The sequence below is a fragment of the Toxorhynchites rutilus genome, chromosome 2 (assembly GCF_029784135.1).
Source record: "Toxorhynchites rutilus septentrionalis strain SRP chromosome 2, ASM2978413v1, whole genome shotgun sequence".
In the NCBI taxonomy this organism is placed as follows: domain Eukaryota; kingdom Metazoa; phylum Arthropoda; class Insecta; order Diptera; family Culicidae; genus Toxorhynchites; species Toxorhynchites rutilus.
Genome location: NC_073745.1, coordinates 142,753,647 through 142,766,736, shown reverse-complemented (window position 1 = coordinate 142,766,736; position 13,090 = coordinate 142,753,647).

Genomic DNA, 13,090 nt, shown 5'->3' with positions numbered 1-13,090 from the left:
TACAGCCTGCAGTTTCTTGTTGATATAATCCTATCCTGGGGGATCTTCGTAGCCACACTGGTTGTGCGTTCGCTTATTGAACGGTCGATCGTGATTTCAAAACCCAGAGCCCTCAATTGACTATCTTTGTGTTGTTACAGAATAACTACGTCTACGCAATAACCAATCATCAGCGATGGAGATCGATCCACGGTCGAAATAAGATCGATTCATCCATACAACTGCTTTGCTGTGCAAGAAACATCGAGCTGTTGTTCTATTAATAGCCAGCAAAGACCATATCAACTGTTTCCGCTGTCCGGTGGTCTAACTGGACAACGGAAGAACAGAAGAAATACTCTTACATCTGAATGACTACTGTAGAATGTAACATATGTAATGGTATGGAAGGAATACTCTTGCGCCCAAAATGGCAACGGTGTAATGTGCTTTTTATAGATACGACAGAAACATGTGACATGTACACGATTTAAACCGACGAACCAGCCGAAATGTGTTGAAGGTCACTATAATGTAGAAAAAAAAATTTAAAGCTGGCTCTCTTACAGCTGAAATGCTAATGAGCCTAAATAAATAGACAAATGGGATAAAAATCCCTATCCTGGATGGCTATCATTTTGACTTTAATTACCGAGGCAGGCTCACCACGCGTAAATCACAGATTAGATGCGGCCTAGTCGTCGTGTGACGCTCGTCTTGATGGGCAACAACATGGGCAACAGGGGAAGTGGGGGTAAGACGGACATGTTAAGAAGAATTTCAATTGTATCATGTTTCCCAAAACATGAATGAAGTTCCTTACAAATCAGTATACTGTTTTTCGAAATAATCAGCCAAATGTTTCACAAAAGTGTTTTTACTGAAATTAAAAAAGACCAAAAAGTAGATCAAATGGACATATAGTGGGGGAATATGGACAGGTTTATATATGAAGCGTAGTTTATTGCTTGTGAGAGGAATAATTTTATTCAACCAAGGTCTGAACTTATCACAAATTGCCATTGAACGATGAAATAATGGATTCAATCCACCTAGAAGTGATATTACGCTTTTCAACAGTATGAACGGACAGACCCTCAACTATTTTGGTTTTGGTTCCAGTCAGGTTCTCGACAGTCCCCCTTTGGCGATTTGATTTCCGTTTATAAACGTTTATATTTATTCTATTCCTTAGGAATAGAATAAACAGATTATTCACAGTTCATCTCACTCCCACTGGCAACTGTCCGTTCCGTTCCGTATTATACTTGATGAGTGAATCTGTCGTTCGCATTGTACAGCGCGATTCGCCAGTGTTCCTGCGCAATCGCGCGGCCAAAATCCAAGATATTCCTGCGAAACCAAACGAAAGGACTGTTCTACTCATTTGTCAGACATCTTCTTCGTCAATATCGTTCGCAATAGGCTCAGTAACAGTTCAAAAATCAATTTGACTTAGACGGCTCTTGCATTTGTCCAGAAGGGTAGCCAAAATGTTACCCTCGATCCGCCGACTTCGACAGACCCTTATAAGTTTCCTCAATTCGATTGTGGACATTTTTTCTATACAACCAAACATTTCTGAGCTAAAGTATTTTAATAAAACTTAATGCTGAAATAAAACACTCTTGAGTCAAAATAGTTCTTCAACTCGTGGAAAATACTCAGTATCTTAAGCCAAATGTGCGTGTATCGTTTCATTCAAATCGGAGCCACTCGAATTTTGCCAAGCTGCCAAACGACTGCTTTTGTTGGAAAAATTCTTAGATAGAGATGAATAAAATCCGTCATGGAATGTGGACAGACATATGTGGATATTTGTGAAAGTTATTAATGGAAAAAATTCGAAATGACTTTCAAATCTTTTTTTCAAAAATGGGTATTTTTCAGTCAATTTCTCCGAATCAGTAAACCAAAGCTAACCCGACAATCTGTCCACTTACTTCATGAAGCTTCTCTTCGTTTCGCGGTGAAAGCGATTGCGTTGTTTTGAAAGCTTTCTCTCGCTCGTGATGATCGATGCATGTTTTTTTTCTTCTATCGAATTAAACTTGCTTATACTATTCGATACATGGTGTCGCTCGGAGCAGCAAGTTTGTTCAGAGGAATTCCACGGGCAGTCGTTCATTCCTGGAAGCAAGTCAACTGATTCTATGTACCGTATTATCTTAAATTCTGTACACTTTACTTTTCAATGTAAATTTACTAAATTTTAATGTTATACATAATTGAATTATTATAACACTGACATTTCTTGGGGGACAGGTTTCATTTTAAGATAATTTATAGGCATCAATACAGCCCATAATTTATAATACTGAACATTTGCAAAAAGTAGATGAACAAATAATTTTTTATGCAGATATCTTCGTTAAAATTAGTATTTAAATAATGTTTGGAATTTGAGACAAAAGTGTTCGGAATTTGAGTCAGTGACAAAAATGGTGTTTAGAATTTGAGATAAATGTAATTGAACGTACTTTTAGTTTTTTACCATGAATATGTAAAACAAATTCAATTGTAGCCAAGTGAAAAGAATGCTCTATTGTATCCAAATATCAAATAATTTCGCGAAACAGCACCATTTTGAGTAATGAGACACTGTTTAATGACCAACAAAGATCAAGTGTTCGAAATTTGAGACAAAACGGTATTAGATTGAGGAAAAAGTATTCCATTATTTTTGCGTGAAATTTTAAACTTCATTAAAGGTATTTAGGGTTGTCCTATTTATGGAAAATATACATCGTTTTGTTGTATAATTTGTTGCCATTTTAAAGGTAGCTTCAGTAAGCCTTTAAAAAATGTTTGTTGACGGAATTTGAAAGATCAGATTTAACTCTATATAATATGTGATTTTCAAAACTATGTTATTTTTTGTGTTTGAGTAAATTAAAATTGAAATCATGAGCTTTTGGATGAAATCCCATCAATAACTTTGAGCAGGATTAAGATATTGACATGTTCTGCATCGCGAAATGTTGTTATTGATAAGGTCTAAAAGTCGTACGAAGAAAGTTTTGATGTAGAATTTTAAATATAAAAGTTAAAGCAGAAAAAACACGTGTTTTTCATGGTCACCCTAATGCAACTTAGAAAAAGCGGTCAATCGATTATTTTAAAAGACAACACTTAAAGTTAAACAAAACTTTTTTTTTTATATTTTAATCCTACTCAAAGTTATTGATGGTTCTTTACCCAAAAACTCATGATTTCAATTTTAATTTACTCAAACACAAAAAATAACATAGAATGAAATATGCTCTTTCAAATGCTGTCAATAAACTTTGTTTACCTTTGCCCCAGAAAGAATGACAAACAAATGAAAAGAGCATGTTTATTATCAACAAATTTGAGTAAAGTGGAGATATTGACAAGTTCTGCATCGAAAAATGTTTGTATTAGTAAGCTCTAAAAGTCTTTCTAACACAGTTTGCATGTAAAATTTTAAATATAAAAGTTAGAGCAAAAAAACAGTTTTTTTTCATGGTGACCCTAACATAACTTTGAAAAAAGGTGCTATATTGGTTATTTCAAGAAATAGAGAAAAACTTTGTTCTACAAAGATGTCTCAAATAATTGGAGCTACAACATTGTCGAACTATGTTTACCTCTATCTATAAATATAAAAAAGTTAGATTTTTCATTTTATCGACAATTTTGGTCACCCTATTTTTGACAAAATAAAAACGAGCGCTCTATCATGAGTAACAACTTTGTCTAAGACAGTTTTTGTCTAGAGAATAACTGTCGAGCTCTATATGCTAATTTCCACTTAAATATATCTCCTGGATCATTGTGCATCCGAACGTATTTTTTTACGCTTCGTATTGAAGAAATTTCTCGTGAAATTAAATTTATTGGACCTGATATCTGCGACAAATCTGCAGTTCGGAAGAATGTTCACATATTCTATGAGGGTGGACTTTCTGCCACCCTAAAATAGAAATGGATACCCTGATAAAAAGAATAAAAAATACGGGTCCAATATTCTGCGATAAAGAACAACATTATTACTATTCACGAAAATCTAAAAACCACTACACCCAGGTTTTTTTTTTGACGCGGGGGATAAATACCTCGTAAAAAAACCGCGGTAATTCGAAAATCCGCGTAGGAAAAACCGCGTCAATTGGAAAATCCGCGTAAAAAAACCATGTCACCTAATGATAGATATCAAATGGGACTATCCTTATGTATAACGGAAGTAAAAAATTAAGTGTTGCTTGCTTCCGAAAACCCGTAGTTTTTTCCTGCAATTTCGTTGGTTACTGGTAGCTATAGTTCGGTTACCTTCCCGCTCACCAATAACTTGCGTTAATATGGTCTTTTGCGTTGGCTTAGATCGTATCATACTAGAAACAAAAAATGTCATTGCGATAGTGCCCAGGAAACATTACTGCCGCGATTGAGGCTTCGATGATTGAATGATTTTACAGAGACACTCGCTGGCTTAAGCAAAAGTTTCCAATTTGCATTGGAATCATTCCGAGTCATTCCGAGAGGAAAATGAGGGAATGCAAAATTCAGTGAGAATAGATAAGCGGAATCGAGACAGTATTTTTCTGTTCAACTCGAGAATGGGGGGTCTCCGTAGCCACATTGGTTGCGCGTTTGCTTAGTAAGCGATCGATCGTGAGTTCAAAACTCAGGGCCCTCATTGACCTGACCTGACTTTGTGTTGTTACATAATAACTACGTCCACGTAACAATCATCAGCGATGGAGATCAATCCACGGTCAAAATGATATCGATTCATCCATACAACTGCTCTGCTCTGCAAGATACATCGGGCTGCTGTTCTATAAATAACTCAACAATGATCAATCAACTGTCTCCGCTGTCCGGCTTAACTGGATAATGGAAGAACAGAAGGAAAACTCTTATGCCTAAATGGCTACTGTGTAAATGTGTACCATATGCAATGGTGTAGAAGGGAATATTCTAACGCCGAAAAATGGCAACTGTGTAATGTGCTAATTATAGATATGATAAACATGTGATATGTACACGATTTAATGCTAATGAGCCTGAAATAAAAACAAAAGGAATAAAAAAAAAACTCGAGAATGAACTTTGCGAAGATGATAGGTGAATGTTTCCTGTCTAGAATAAAGTGAGGCATAAACGGAGAATAGAAAGATGAGTTTTATCTGTGAATGAGTGTTGTTGAACGAATTTCGATGCGATTCTGCCCATACCTGATACGGACGCTCAATCAGTTTTATTTTTATAGATTAGAAAGTTCTTTATTTAGTGAATTTTGTTCATCCTATTATCGTGCTTATAAAAATATAAAGATACCCGTTTTGAAAGTTTTATCACAGTTAGTCGACGCTTTAGTCATGGTAGTTGAAAAATAAGATGTTGGTTTTTTCTACTCTTTCTTCGCCTATCTAGCAATTTCGACGTATCATTCCCATCAAAGTTGTTGGAATAGATCTTGCTTTTGAGATTTGTCTAAAAATACAATTGGATGTAGTTAAGGCTCTTAACAAGGATTTTAATCCTTAGGTACCACGCATTTCGCCCAAAGACCTTTTCGCGTAATGGCAAGCGTGATATTAGGTCAGAACAAAAGTGGATGGGTTCTTCTATTTTATTATATTCTGTAAAGAGGTAGGATGAGCTAGAACCCGGAACCACATTCAAGCATGAACACGAGAAACTCGACACTAAATGTATTTGATTTTTTTCGATGTTCAAAAATGTGCATAACATTTCATTGAAGCCATTAATAGCCTGTTATTCTACACTCGACAAAAAAAATAGAGGAACAGAGTGCGCAGTCGGAAATTTTAAGTGATTTTTGACATGCTGTAACTTCGTGAAAAATCAACAATATGAAATATGACACTAGGCTAAAAATTTGCCTGCAAACATTAGAACTTACTGGGATATTTGCAGAATTACAGTGGATTTTGTAAAGTACTACAAAAATCCTGTTTTTGGCACTTTTTTGAAATCGATGCAAAAAATTGAAAAAAATAAGTTTCGTCAAAGTAACAAATTATCCTTGTGCAGAATTTATTGATGTTTTCAAAACTGCCTTTCGATTTGCGGTGCGATGGTTGTTTATTGAATTATTTATCATCAAAGACGAAAGGGTAATTTTTCATTCAAACCAAAATATAATATTATATCTCTGTGTGGGAGGGTCGTACAGGAACGTTCTTGGAACCAAATTAAAGCTGGTTGATAAGGTTAATTGGATTTGCTATGCTTGGCTATTGGCTATTGCTTGGTTAGCAAAAAAATTTGTTAGTCCAGAATATTCTTGAAAAAACAAATAAAAATCGATTTTTCATTTCTTCCTGATATTGTTGCCCACTACACCTACATACACCAAGATAAAAATATGTACATAGAATAATACTTGAAAGTTGTAGCTTCAAAATGATGCGCATCCCATCGATATATATGATGTATTCTATCATCATGAGTGCTCTCTTGGGAAGTACATGTAGCTGCTATGGTAAATTAATCTCATCGGGTGTTAACTTCAGCTTATTAATAGGTAAGAGAATGGAGAACGGACAAGATAATTCAAGGAAGTGAAACGGGCAAAATAATAACATAATAACTTCTAAAGAAGACATATACTGGAAACATAATATCAAGATTGCGACTTCTCAAGCTATCATGGTCTGACACGTGTGAGTGAACCCATTCGAACCTCTGAATCAGCAGCCAGCTAAATCTTTTAATCGCATTTTTCATATTACTAAACAACATGCAACATACGCGGTAAATTGAGCACGAATTGATTGGATAACATACAATAGTGGAGCATAATCCATAATACGTATCTACTTACATTGTGGGCTAACGCCCGAATGTAGGCAATAAGATTGCTCGTTGAGCTGTGGGGGAGAACAAGTGACTAGTAAACTAAGTCCCAGAGTGCCGATTTTTGACAAAAAAATTTTTTCGAGATGACACTAGATCTCGACGTTTAAGACATTTTAAGACATTTGGCTTCAAAATTTTTTTTTTCGAAAACTCCGATTTCCTTGGTTGATTTTTCGATTTTCAAAAAACTCAAACTTTGACCGCTTTGCGCCACTCTCCCTTAAGTCCGATTAAGCTGAAATTTGGCATAGGATGTTTTTGCGAGGTGGTGAACATTTTGTATAGGGTAACTTTTTGAAATTTTAGGGTCGATTTTTTCCCATACATTTATTGTAGTCCTGCATTAAAATATTATATTGTTATTGACATGGTAGGGTAGGGTGGGGCAAGTTGGTCATTTTTGAATAAATTTGGCTATAACTTTGTAGTACGAAATTTTGCGTTAGAATGTTACGTACCACAATGAAGCTTACCTTTTACCTTTCAATGAAAAATAACCAGAGAATAATGTATTTGACATTTTTCGTTTATTTAACGTCTTTATATTTCAGGTATGTTCTTTTTGAGCAAATAAGAAACGTTTTTCCATTAGATGTTTCCTTCATTATAAATTAATTAATTAAATCAACATAAAAACAGGTAACAAATATTATGTGGTCAAGTAAAAGAACAAATTAATGAAAATTTAAAATTCTCATCGTTGTTGGAAATTAGTCAGGCAACCTTTTCCAGCCATTTTGCCTCTCTTTCACTTTTCGGCGCACCAGAGATGCCAAGTTTGAAGACATTTGATTTTGTGAAGACATTTTGAAAACATTATTAAATATGTGAAGACATTCCAGTATAGTAGCGTACGTGGATTTTTAAAAGATATTGTTCCCATGAAATTCTAACTATTGGCCGAAAATATCGTCAAAAAAGTAGGGGTTTAATCTATACTATACAATAGATTGACCTAGATGTTTCAAAGGACCACTTCACAAATCGAAGGTTTTTCGATTACATACCTTTTCAACAATTAGTTTTATGGATACGGTTTGTGCCACAACCATGACATTTGTACCGTGTACCCCATAGTATATTGGAATAAGCTCCAGGTATGCTACATTACTCGATGCATTATTGTGAGTTCTGATATTCAATGTTAACGTTTATTATATTTAAGGAAAATTTTATAGCAAAAAATATAAATATGATAATTACATAAATATGAAAACCAAATCGACCAAACCAACTAAATCATTTAAATATAACTAAAGAAATAAAAAAAATCAAAACTTATCCAGAAACTTTCTTTAAATCGCCTTTTTTTTCAAATTACACCTAACTCCTAACTATGACGTCAATCTGATAACCCTACTCTATGATACTCGTATAATCGTTTTCCCTACTATGAGGGGATTTGTGTGCACACAGTTTGTTTTAGGGTACTCACGAATCGATGAAGTTGCAGCAACGGTTGATGGAACGATGGAGCAGCCTGATGTTCGATGAAGAGCTCACACACCGTTCCTTTCACCGACGTGAGTTCTTCAGGATTCTCACTGGCGTTGGCAGTCTTTTTCTTTGACTGAGGCAAACCACGGTGGAGTATTGCCGCGTGTAGCGTACGGTAGCCGTGGGACCGAGCTTCCTCTCCGATGACATACGCACTCCAGAATGACCTATAGTGGTACGCAACCACGAGGCGATAGGCCACTCCGGGAGATTCGACCGAAGCACCGATTTACAACGACGGATTGAATATACTCCGGACGCGGAGCCACAAGGCTACATAAATTAATGGTGTCATTAACGCCCTGTCTTCTACCGAAAAAAAAAAGCCGAGAAAGACCGGCATAGTAGCAGCCGTAGCATCGGCCAAGAGCTGGGGATAAGTCATCAAACCGTTATTAACCATTTGAAGAAGCTTGGATTCACAAAGAAGCTCGATGTATGGGTGCCACACACGTTGACGCAAAAAAACATCTTTGACCGTATCGACGCATGTGAATCGCTGCTGAATCGCAACAAAATCGACCCGTTTCTGAAGCGGATGGTGACTAGCGATGAAAAGTGGGTCACTTACGACAACGTGAAGCGCAAACGGTCGTGGTCGAAGCCCGCTGAAGCGGCTCAGACGGTGGCCAAGCCCTCATTTACGGCCAGGAAGGTTCTGCTGTGTGTTTGGTGGGATTGTCAAGGAATAATATATTATGAGCTGCTTCCCTATGGCCAAACGCTCAATTCGGACCTGTACTGCCAACAACTGGACCGCTTGAAGGTAGCACTCATGAAGAAGAGGCTATCTTTGAAACAGAGGCCGCATTGTCTTCCATCAGGACAACGCCAGGCCACACACTTCTTTGGTGACGCGTCAGAAGCTCCGGAAGCTCGGATGGGAGGTTCTTTTGCATCCGCCGTATAGTCCGTAGGTACCAAGTGACTACCATCTGTGTATATATATATATATATATATATATATATATATATATATATATATATATATATATATATATATATATATATATATATATATATATATATATATATATATATATATATATATATATATATTGGTTTTAAATTTACCTCCGTTCACTTGGAATTGTTCTACAATAATCATAAATAAAATTAAAGTTACACAAAATCCCTATTGTCTAATTCAATAAACGACTCACTTCTATTGTGTTTTCTGGTTCCACACAAACTCACGATTTTTTTAATATAAAAAAAACTCCAAAATTTCTGGAATAGAAATTTATTATTAAATTACAGAACTTTACTTGACTAAATGTTATTTTTTGCTGTCCTTTTTCCTTACTATTTCCTGTTTCACGAATAATGATTCGTGACTTAATTCCCGCCGCGTCATATTTGAAATATGGAGTCTTTGTCGATTTATTGCTTAAGTCTGATTCCTAGTTCTGCTACTAGACGTCAAATCTACTTAAACTCTATTTGAAACGACTATGCTCGTTTCAATGACCTTAGCCTGTTCAAATCTGTTTTTGTGGATAAATTCACAAAATGCTCATGATCTGGCAATGTATTTGTAGCTTATTTACCCAGGTCGTGACAAACAAGACTATGTGTTCCAAAATGTACGAGCAGGAGCGTCTGAACAAACTTATTATTCCGTACATTAAGGGGGTAGTACATTATGAACGTCATAAAAAGTATGTGATTTTCGCGACTTTTTTCAACCAGAAAATAAGTTATATTAAGTATATATTACTTAACAAACAAAAAAAAATTGTGTCATTTGGACTGTCCCCTGAATAGTTTGTTGAACCCTTGCAGCCAAAATCCTGTAAACTGGTGGGAGCTCTACAATTTTTTCTAGTGGACCGATTTCAACCATTTTTTTACGTAATCTTGGATATATTTTCTGTCGTTCGATTTTTTCGAAATTTTGATTTTTGCGAAATTGCGTCATTTTTTGTTAAAAAATGCGTTTTGCATTAAAAATCGAAATAAAAACATTCACCAAAATTTTATTTTTCAATATATCAAAAAATTTCTAAGTACGTTGATAGGCAATTTAGTTGAGAATCTGGATAAAACTGTTTCATCAAAATCGGATAGACCGCTCCGGAGGTAGAACTTCCACCAGTTTGCAAAACATGGTTTCGAGAAAAACGCATACATTTAATTCATTTATTATACATCGTATCTTCAGTCTGCAATTTTTGGACCGTAAAACTGTTCTTCAACGCTTAAAAGGTGATCTTCCTCTCACTTTTTTGTTGCCAATTTGGACATGCGGGCTTCTCTAGCTGCTTCTGACATCCGCACCTCTGCTCGATCGATTCGTTCCTTATCCGATTTTTCTTAGAAATTGTTGTCCAATTTCAAGCTTGAGTTTTTTCATTATCTCCAAAACGCCTTGTTGAACATCATTAAAGTTACAGGTTGCTATATTCGCTTTAATTTCCAAAAACATTTGATAGCATTGATAGCCATGAGGACATCCATTCTCGTATGTATGTGTTGCGCGCATTTTTCACGCGCTCCTTAAGCAAAGCTTAGGTCCACTAATTGGCTTGTAACTTCGGAACGGAGCATCGGGCAAACCTGGGACAAAAACTACAGTAAAGTAGACACCCCAGAGAACATTTTAAACCAGAATTATTTTTTTTTATTTTTCTCAAGTTTCCATAGTGTACTACCTTCCTAAAGCTCACAATATGCCTCTGCAGGTTTTGCTTGATTTGGCCACCACAGTGGAGTATCGAAACGAATCTCTCCATTAAACTACCCTCAATTCCCAAGTTGAAGAAGAGTGGAAAGGTGGCTAGGGATGCGATAGAGATGACAGAGTCAACAGAGTGTTCAAAATATGCTGAGAGATATTATAAAAACTAAACCGAAATTATTTTTTTGCTATAAATGCGATTGGCTATTTTGCAATAAATGACGATCCTCAAAATGATGCTGAACGTTTTTAATTCATTAACATGGTTTCGAAATAGATCCGTTTCCTGCGTACAGATATTAAATGACCCTAGTTTAAAAAGGTTTACCCACGCCATCGCAGAAAGTTCAGTCTTCAAGTGCAACTCATGTGATCGGGATCACTTCTTAGTAAAATATTCGAAATTCGAAAGTTTGACCCTGGCTGAGCGTTTACGTACTGTGAACTCAAATGTCTGTACCAGAACTGCTTCCGCCACGATGATTTCGCTCGTGATTCCTATATTTTTGGGTGTGTAAGGAAAAGTATCAATCAATGCTGTATCCAGGATGCGTTGACTATTCCATCAGACTTGGTATTGAATCGCCATCCAAAAGATTTTGGACTTATTCAAATTCAGTGTTATTTTTTAAATTATTTCCCTAAATTCTTGTTTAACACGTTGAGCCCCGCATCGGTCCCTCCAACTTGATAATTATAGTTTTTCTATGCAACCAAAGGATTATTCGAAAAGTCATACAATATTTGTGAACGAACCAGTTACATTGGAAAAACGCGTTATACATGTCTTTTTCCTGTCTGAAGATTGTGAATATTTGCATTTTCTCTATATCCTATTTACCCAAAACGTGAAAGCTCGCTTACGAAAAATTTTCAACGGTGTCTTGTCACTGAATTTTCATTACAAGATGTTATACATTTGATCTTTAGAAATTGGGCTGTGAGGGAATTCTAGTTATCAACGTAAGGAACAGGCTTCTACAGTGCCCTACTTCCGAAAATGAGCTTATTCTGCGTCCGTGATCTTCGATAAATATGTAAATGATATATCGAAATGAAGAAACTCCCTTCTCCGTGGTTAATGCATTTGAATTGATGCCCTGAAGTACTCATGCCGCGCCCTGTAATGTGCAAATACATTCTCGAAAACAATTATTCAAAATCATTACTTCGTATATAAGGATGAAGCTGTTCAGCCTTCAAAATAAGAACAAAAAATACTACCTGAACACACTTATCTGCTGCGCCTATCAATTCAATTGTTAAATGGTGGGCATACCGTTCAATTACCTTCAAGTACACAGGAGCCCTATAGAATATAGGTAAAGAAGTGGTGATTTCACACACCAAGCTGAATCTTTTTTATTCGATTCGATGAAAACATTGCTCGATTTCACAGTTCTCCAGCCTCGCACTCGATCGCACACAGCAGCCTTCCATCATTTTGGCTAGCAATTAGACCAAATTGATTGATCAGCCAAGCAAAATCAATAACCAACCAAAAACGCGAACAACAATCAAAACAAACCACCATCCGGGCCAAAATGATCGCTAAACGAGCTAATTTCAGGTTGGCTCGCTTTGATCGATTCGAGAGACCGAACAAAACGCGCAGAAATGATGATCATCCCCCTGCCCAACGATGTGTGCGCTGTTTTCCTCATTGGATTCACGCTGCTTGGAACCAGTTCTGCGTGCTGTGGCTCGCGGTTTGCGGTTTGTGGCCCGCGCGAGTAGGAAGAAAAACATGGTCAATAATTTTTAGATGCACCGCTTCCCTGGTATTTTCCAGGCTATCAATTACGTAACGCGTTCACACCGGACTGGTGTCCAAGGAGTCTCCGTGTGGCTCGGAGGAGTCAGTGTGTCGTAAAATGTTATGGTTTATCAAGTCCAGCCACATCGGTCTCGATCACACGATCGCTATAGGCATTAACATTATTTTATTGAACGATTAAACTGGTGGATTTTCTGTTTGTTGATTTGCACATGATCCGGAAGCTGAGCTTCCCTTGGTGGTGCCTATGTTATCTTATGGCGAGCCTCACCTAGTTTTATTTGGTGTGACGCTTGTTATAACGC